Here is a 6,943-nt window from a genome sequence, read left to right as displayed (position 1 = left end):
AACAACAACAACATACTTTGGGTATATTATCAGAAATTGTTGTGTACTATGGAGTCTCAACAGACCCATAGCTGACCCTCTAGCAAGTTTTCGAGAGGTAGTAAACCGTACTGGAGGAGATTGTCCATTTTCTTCCAGCAGAGCAGCTCGTGAATTCCAACCACATATTTTTGAGTTGGCATCGCAATTCTTACCACTAAGCCATCAGAGTTCCAATTATCAGGAGATAACATCCTTGGAAAGAGGATCCTCGATGATACGGGTTGACAATAGCGCTGGATCAGGCAAAGTTTCCATCTATATTGTTCATAGAGTTGCTGAATCAGTGCCCTCTCCCCACCTACCTATCACCTTCACCACCACCAAGCAATGTAAAAGGACTAGTGAACACAGCGTAACCATGTTTCCTCCAGACGGAAAAGATTTAGGTGCCATAAACCTTGGATCTTCAGGAAGTGAAACTATAATACTGTTGTTGGTTTGTCACAGTTCCTCGCTCATCATCTGAGGTTTCAGCTTTTCTGGACCATTTTCCCTCTCAAAGCGTTGGTTCCGTTCTTATCCATTGCACCACCAGGATGCACACACTGGTGCTCACTGCCACACCCAGCATCGCCGTGGCCGCCTGGTTCTTGCAATGTCACCAAATCTATAGGCTACTCAGGTGCAGGGAGCCTGAGACCGGCTAGGCCCAGCGCGCCCCACAGAGAACCACCACTGTCCTGCTCTGGGCGCGCCAGGCAGGCGCGAGCCCCGCCTTCGACCGAGGAGGGGCGGTGCCTCTATGGTATGGGGAGGGGCCAGGAACGCCAGTGCATCTTTCACAAAGCTTGGGTCTAAAGGCCGGAAGGGGTATTTTGTTATCTATACCCTCTGCTGATGAAAACTACGGAGAGGTTCACTCCAGCTCAGTCCCCGAAGTCACATGCTAACCACAGTGCCTTTAGTGTTTTCCGCCTCCTCTTTCTGGACTACAACTCCCAAAAGCCCAAGCGGCGCAGTCGTGTGACCTGCGCAGTAGCATGCGTTGTAAAGTGCTATGACAACAGGGTGAAGATGGCTTGGAGTTAGGTTGGAGTGGGGAGGTGCCCTTTTCTCTGTTGCTTCGGGTTTTAGGCTCCATCCCAGTCACCGCCTCCTCCATCATTTCCTCCTCTTTGAGCAGGAGGACTTGCTATATTGCTTCCGCCCGCCTGGTCTCTTGCAAGGGATTAATGCCTTTTCTCCCGTTTATCTCCGGAGGTGACAGTCAGGGAGTCCTGGGGGAGCTTCTTAGGGGAATCCCTCCAACTCTGTGGAGTTGCTGTTGTGACCTAGTGGGGCTCTCTTTTGACCTGAGATCTGGAGCACGTTCTAGCAAGAGAGGGAGTAGTGCAGCTAAGGATTGCTTTGCTCAGCACCCTCTGTTTTTGTTTCTTCTGCTTCAGTCCTGGGACCCTTGGGAAATCTGCAGAAAGAGAGCTCGCAGAAAGGTGGGGCAAGTCCCACTTGACCCGGCATCAGGTAAGAACGAAACTATTTCCAGAATGGAACTTCGAGGATGAAGCTGCATGCATGCCCTTTCTGTTTTGTTTTGTGGGCAATACTGGTCCTCTGATGCTGTGTAATGGTTCTGTGAATGTAGAATCATCAGTTTCTTAGGAAAGATGTTTGCATTAAAAACAAAAACAAAGCCTCAAAATGCAGAAATGAGTACAATGTGTGTAAGATTATGTGAACATCTTCGAGAACTGTGTGACAAATATTTTTAAGGATTCCATTAGGAATGTCACGTGGTGCACTTCAACAGGTCCTGTGCGCTAATGGCCAGAGCAAATCTCAGCCTATGACTGAAGTCAGATACTTGTGCTAATACTCCCTAATTCCTTCTTGCAATAGGATTAATGCTTCTCCTCTATTTAGTTTGCCAACCACAGCAGTTTAGATGAACACAGTTGATATTATCAACACCCTTCTTCCTTAAGCAAATCCTGTAACTGACTCCAATTTTCTGGGGTAAATTTTTTTTTTTTTTTGCTACTTCACTTTTATTTCAATTTAGAAATGAAAAATCCTCCTGCGTATACACAGACACATAATTTGAACGATACTGAAGGCAAAATTATAGCTCAAACATAAAACTCGTTAGCATTCAGACAGAGTAAGAGTTAACATGTTGTTAACAATATATAAAAAAGAGCAAGGGTGGAGATTAAAAAACCAGTAAACCAAGTCATTATTTTAAATTTTTTTTTTAAATTTAGGTTGCTTATTTTTCATTTCAATGAACATCTACAGAGATTTTGGGATTCCATTCATTCATTGTTGCACCCTTCTCCCTGCACAAACCCCTCCCCTCTCCCTTTTGCTCCTCTCCTTGAAAATTTTTTAAAGAAATATGCCTGGTGACTCAAATGGTTAAGTGCTTGATTGCTACTGAAAATTGGCTGTTCGAACCGAGAGAGAGAGAGAGAGAGAGCGCCCAAGAGAGGTGTCATGCCAGTAAACGTCCATAGAGGTTATCAATTGGAATTGACTTGATGGCAATACACTTGTGTTGTATTCAAGAAATAAGTTTTTTAGTTATTGCACTCTTATAAGTTTCCTGATATCCAAAGAATTCTCCCCAGTCTTCTGATATTGTCTTTTTTTTTTATTAGGTCCTTTGATGAACACAATTATTTAACTTTTTTGTGTTCAGTTACCTGTCTTGCTTTCTAAAGCTTGCACATTCATTGTTGTGTTTGATAATCATATCAATGAAAAATATTTACGTCCTGACACTTTGTTCCTAACACTTATTTTTTTTTAGCCTTTTGCTATGATTTGTGTGAAAATTTCCAAAATGAGTTGCTTTTCTGCTCAAACTTAATCACATTGATTACAGTCCCTACCTTGTGAGCGATTCCTCCCTATGTTTCCTATTTCACTCCTCCTTCTTTCCTAACCTTCCCATGTCCTGGACTTTATCCCTGGGTAAATGCTATCAATTTGATCTTGTATTGTTGATTAAAGAGCAGATTTCCCTTTTGGTGTTATTGATCACCTTGTAGGTCTTATTTCGCTGGAAGGATGATTTAGATTCTAAGCCTGAAGAGTCATAGTTTTGAGGATTCTATTAGGCTCTTATCCACCCAGTAAACTTGGTATTATTATTATTATTTTGAGTTTGCTTCCACATTTCCCCCCATCCACTCTACCAGGGGAGGAAAATGTAACTGTTCTCAGAGGGTCAGCAGTGGTGGCTCAGTATTGTCTGGTCTCAGTGCCACTGGGACTGGCCCAAGAACTTCATGAATATGAATTTAGAATTTAAGTCCACAATCCATTTTGAATTAGGCTTTTCATGTAGTGTAAGATGTGGATATTGCTTTAGTTCTTTGCATTTGAAAATCTAGTTTTGTTATTATGAAGAGACTATTCCTTCCCTATTGAATGAATTTAGCACCCTGTTGAAAATAATTTGAACATACTATCAGGTTTTTCAGATCTCATATAAATTTTCAGTCTTTAGGATCAAGTTGACATTTGTAATTTTCATTTTACAGAACACACTGCCACCACTGCTGCTACTGCTGCTGCTGCTGCTATTACTTTTCTACAAGGTTAAGAGGGAGCTCTGGTGGCTTATTAGGTAAGTAGTTATGCTGCCAACCCAAAGGCAGGTGATTTGAATCCACCAGCTGTTCTACAGGAGAAAGATGAGCAATCTCCTGCTATGGGATTTAATGCCTCTGAAAACCTGCTAAAGGGTGAGCTATAAGTTGGTTCTGATTAATAGAAAACAATAAACTAGGTTAGGTAGCACTGATGGTGTACTCTTATGCGCTGCTAACTCAAACGTAGTGTCTCTGTGGTGCTTTGAATCCACCAGTAGCTTTGCAAGATGCACATTCTCCTACTCTGCGATTTAGAACCTCTAAAAACTTGCTGGTTGGTCAACTGTGAGTCTGTTCTTACTTGACAGTAATGAGTTGAATTGACGACTACTAGGTTGCTACTTGCATTTATTGAGTACTTGCTTTGGGCTGGACATTGGATTAAGGAGTTATATGTATTAGTCCACTTAATCTTCTTAACCTTGAGAAAAAAGTCAAGAGAACAGAATGAGGAACTAAGATCACATAGCTGCAATGTTGGTTCAGAAAGTGAATCTAGGACTGTTTGACTCCAGCTCCTGTGCTTTCCATCTTTTTTGTTTGTTTGTGTTGAGAATATATACAGCAAAACACACCATTTCAACAAGCAGTTCCTACAGGAACAATTCAGTGATGCTAATTGCATTCTTTGAGCTGGATAATGATTCACACTCCTTTTTGAGTTGGCTTGCCTTCATTAGCAGAAATCCACTGCCATGAAAGGTTCCTCTCTAATGTTAAGATTTTCTTCTGTCTGTTTGATCTTATCTGGGTTGCTCTTAAAAGAGCATAATGCTAAAGGCTGACTTTTAAAAATCTTTTAAACTGGTTGTTCAGTTTTAATAAGACTTCAGAGGATATCTTTAATTTAAAGTTTATGAATCCCCCCCTTTTTTTTTTTCAAGAAAAAAACAACAACCCCAAACAAAAAAAAAACAATTCCAGCCTACAGCACCAGGTGCAATGTCTGGGGACAGACTCTGGGTACAATGCTGTGTGGCGACCATTACTCACACAGGATTCAAAGAAGGCCCCTGAGGGGGACTTACCTTCAAGGGTGTGAGCCGGGACTGGGAGGGCAACCCAGAAACAGGGCCAGGGGAAGACATGGGGAAAAGGTGCTATTTCTTGTCGAAGGATATCTTCATAGCATTGTTCTGGGTGATCTTGAGGACCTGCAGGGCATCACGTGAAGCCCCAGCCTGCACCTCATTGTCAAACTCCACAATGGCAATGTCATGCCGCCGAGGCACCAGCCGCACCTCCTTGAAGCCAGGGAACTGGTTAAAAAGCATGGACAGCATGAGTTCGTTGGTCTCTTCTGGCAGGTTGGTGAGGAACAAGATGTGGTTCAGTGGGTTTTCTGAAAGAGACTGTGCAGGTGGCATCTGCCCTGGCATGAGCTGCTGAAGGGGTTTGGCCCCGGGCGGGATCTGTCCGGGTGCGAGGCCTGGTGGCGGGATCATGCCAGGTGGCGGCATGTAGGGAGGCTGGCCCGGGATGTGGTGCATGATGCGGGGTGCCTGCGTCATAGGAGGCATGCCCGGCGCAGGCCCCTGGACGGCCCCCTCCACAGGGGCAGCCGCCCCACCCTGCACAGCCTTTTTTGGTAGCAGGGGTCTCCTGGCTCTTGGCCTTCCTCTTCTCCTGCTTGCGGTCCCGCTCCACAAAGGTGCGCTTTATCTTGGCGATGATATCAGAGTCCGTCTTGGTATACTGGATTCGCATGGGGTTGTAGTAGAAAGGGAAACCTTGCATGGAGCGCAGGGCATTGGTGGCGCTGCTGGCCTCCTTGAAGATGACAAAGGCCTGGCCCCTCATCGTCAAGCTCCTCGATACCAGAATATCTAGGATATGGCCAACCTGGGAGAAGATGGCGTACATGGACTTGTTCAGCTCCTCCTTCTTGATCTTCTCGTTGAGGTTGTTGATATAGATAGTTCTCGGGAACTGTCATGGAGCGAGATGTCGAGGTAGGGCGACAGGGTAGAACACCCCCCCCCCCCCTTAAGTAGTGTCTGTGGAGTGCCTCGAATCCCTTTTGTAAAAGTTGATATAAAACTATAGAATAAAGGAAACTGGACTTTAGTTAAAACACAGCTGGAACAATCTGTGGCAACAATGGTAGTGGTGGGTGAAGAGATGTAATTTAGTTGAATTTCTGTGGTTGCTGGTTTAAGGTTTAAAGTTTACCTCAGGGCAAGAGTTTTAGGGGTTCATCCACCCTATGAAACTCCAGAAAGTGTAGTGTCTTTGAGAATTTAAAATTCTTTAAAAAAATCTATTTTAAAAATTAGTTGCCATAAACAACACTATAGATTTTATTTAATAATGTTAATTATAATTGTGCTATGCCATTATTTACAACATCTTATAAAAAATTCTCTTTACCCTCCCTGTCTCTTCATCCAACTCATCCTAGACTATACTCCAGTCTCCCTCCCCACCTGTTCATGTCAGCCCTCCACAGTTATTTTTTACCCACATATAAACCTTTCCATGGAAGCAAGAGTAGCATCCATTTCCTAAACAACAGGCCTCTGCAAACTCTATAAACTTTGATAAATGACGATAGTTATAGAAAGGCTTCAGGCCTTTTGTTCATAAGGTCACTGTGAATTGTGCTTGGCTCAATGGCAATCAGCAACAACAAACCTTTCCTTAATATCTTCCCCCCCTCCCTATTTGATCAGTTTTTCTTGTCATGTTCCAGATTGTTAATTGTAGTACATGTAATATCTGATAATCCGTCCATTTCAGATTAACTTTACCTTCACCTATCCCTATATAGTGTTCCTTTTTGGTCTGTTCTTTTCCTGCTCCCTCCTCTACCACCCTAATTTTATAACAATGGTCTTATAGAGTATTTGTCTTTCTATGACTTACTTATTTCACTTAGCATTATGTTCTCTAGACTCATCCATGTTGTATGGTGTTTCACGAGTTTTTCATCATTGTTCAATGATTCATTGAGTGACTTCATCATAGTGTCTCTCTTTGTTGATAGGTAGTTGGATTGCTTGTGAATTATGCTTCAATAAACATGGCTATTTATGTATCTGTTTATGTCATAGCTATAATTTCTTTACAGTATATTCCAGTTCTCTGCTGATGTACTTTTTGGATAATCTTCATTAGAATCTTGCTTGCATGTGAAATAAATGATATTGTTCTGTAGTTTCCACACTCAGTTGGGTCGCCCTTCTTTGAGATGGGAACAAATATAGACCTCTTCCAGTCAGTTGGCCAAGTGGTTGTTCTCCAGATTTCTTGGCACAACTTGGTGAGCACATCCACAGCAGCATCTGTTAGCTGAAATATGTCAA

At 42.9% G+C, this 6,943-nt stretch overlaps 1 pseudogene; it reads right to left on the bottom strand.

Moving 5' to 3' along the window:
• Nucleotides 1-4,738: 4,738 nt before the first annotated feature.
• The window catches only part of LOC102844471, a 9,551-nt pseudogene continuing 7,346 nt past the window's right edge, over nt 4,739-6,943 (bottom strand).

This window comes from Elephantulus edwardii, unplaced genomic scaffold (assembly GCF_000299155.1).
Source record: "Elephantulus edwardii isolate Elephantulus edwardi_28Jun2011 unplaced genomic scaffold, EleEdw1.0 scaffold00059, whole genome shotgun sequence".
Classification (NCBI taxonomy): Eukaryota; Metazoa; Chordata; class Mammalia; order Macroscelidea; family Macroscelididae; genus Elephantulus; species Elephantulus edwardii.
This window is presented reverse-complemented; position numbering and strand designations above follow the sequence as displayed.